Raw genomic sequence first — 2,500 nt, forward strand, 5'->3', positions numbered from 1 at the left:
TAATAAAGACATTTCAAATCAAACTGAAATGTATTGAAATGAATTTTTCCCATACATTTTTGACAATGTGAGGTGTGCATGGCAAAAAACACTCACGGTGAAGGCATGTGATATAATATGAAAATATCAAAAGTTAACTAACCAATGATATTGAAGCATATAAATCGAATCATAACTATATGAAACTCGAATTTAAGCCATATTAAACTGGTAATATTGTGATTTTATGCCTGGTTTTCCATACGTTAGTTTAAATAAAGAGTTATGGAATATAACCTTGGCATATTGGCACTAAAATATATAATAAAGACATTTCAAATCAAACTGAAATGTATTGAAATGAATTTTTCCCATACATTTTTGACAATGTGAGGTGTGCATGGCAAAAAACACTCACGGTGAAGGCATGTGATATAATATGAAAATATCAAAAGTTAACTAACCAATGATATTGAAGCATATAAATCGAATCATAACTATATGAAACTCGAATTTAAGCCATATTAAACTGGTAATATTGTGATTTTATGCCTGGTTTTTTCCATACGTTAGTTTAAATAGAAAAAATTTTCGAATATATATACATATATGAAGAATTCATATTAGCTATACTAACATGTTATGGAATATAACCTTGGCATATTGGCACTAAAATATATAATAAAGACATTTCAAATCAAACTGAAATGTATTGAAATGAATTTTCCCCATACATTTTTGACAATGTGAGGTGTGCATGGCAAAAAACACCACGGTGAAGGCATGTGAAATGATATGAAAATATCAAAAGTTAACTAACCAATGATATTGAAACATATAAATCGAATCATAACTATATGAAACTCGAATTTAAGCCATATTAAACTGGTAATATTGTGATTTTATGCCTGGTTTTCCATACGTTAGTTTAAATAGAAAGTTATGGAATATAACCTTGGCATATTGGCACTAAAATATATAATAAAGACATTTCAAATCAAACTGAAATGTATTGAAATGAATTTTTCCCATACATTTTTGACAATGTGAGGTGTGCATGGCAAAAAACACTCACGGTGAAGGCATGTGATATAATATGAAAATATCAAAAGTTAACTAACCAATGATATTGAAGCATATAAATCGAATCATAACTATATGAAACTCGAATTTAAGCCATATTAAACTGGTAATATTGTGATTTTATGCCTGGTTTTCCATACGTTAGTTTAAATAAAGAGTTATGGAATATAACCTTGGCATATTGGCACTAAAATATATAATAAAGACATTTCAAATCAAACTGAAATGTATTGAAATGAATTTTTCCCATACATTTTTGACAATGTGAGGTGTGCATGGCAAAAAACACTCACGGTGAAGGCATGTGATATAATATGAAAATATCAAAAGTTAACTAACCAATGATATTGAAGCATATAAATCGAATCATAACTATATGAAACTCGAATTTGAGCCATATTAAACTGGTAATATTGTGATTTTATGCCTGGTTTTCCATACGTTAGTTTAAATAGAAAAAAATTCTCGAATATATATACATATATGAAGAATCTATATTCTATACTAACATTTTATGGAATATAACCTTGGCATATTGCCATTAAAATATATAATAAAGACATTTCAAGTCAAACTGAAATGTATTGAAATGAATTTTTCCCATACATTTTTGACAATGTGAGGTGTGCATGGCAAAAAACACTCACGGTGAAGGCATGTGAAATATAATATGAAAATATCAAAAGTTAACTAACCAATGATATTGAAGCATATAAATCGAATCATAACTATATGAAACTCGAATTTAAGCCATATTAAACTGTTAATATTGTGATTTTATGCCTGGTTTTCCATACGTTAGTTTAAATAAAGAGTTATGGAATATAACCTTGGCATATTGGCACTAAAATATATAATAAAGACATTTCAAATCAAACTGAAATGTATTGAAATGAATTTTTCCCATACATTTTTGACAATGTGAGGTGTGCATGGCAAAAAACACTCACGGTGAAGGCATGTGATATAATATGAAAATATCAAAAGTTAACTAACCAATGATATTGAAGCATATAAATCGAATCATAACTATATGAAACTCGAATTTGAGCCATATTAAACTGGTAATATTGTGATTTTATGCCTGGTTTTCCATACGTTAGTTTAAATAAAGAGTTATGGAATATAACCTTGGCATATTGGCACTAAAATATATAATAAAGACATTTCAAATCAAACTGAAATGTATTGAAATGAATTTTTCCCATACATTTTTGACAATGTGAGGTGTGCATGGCAAAAAACACTCACGGTGAAGGCATGTGATATAATATGAAAATATCAAAAGTTAACTAACCAATGATATTGAAGCATATAAATCGAATCATAACTATATGAAACTCGAATTTGAGCCATATTAAACTGGTAATATTATGATTTTATTCCTGGTTTTCCATACGTTAGTTTAAATAGAAAAAATTTTCGAATATATATACAT

Source organism: Anastrepha obliqua, unplaced genomic scaffold (genome assembly GCF_027943255.1).
Source record: "Anastrepha obliqua isolate idAnaObli1 unplaced genomic scaffold, idAnaObli1_1.0 ptg000136l, whole genome shotgun sequence".
Lineage (NCBI taxonomy): Eukaryota > Metazoa > Arthropoda > Insecta > Diptera > Tephritidae > Anastrepha > Anastrepha obliqua.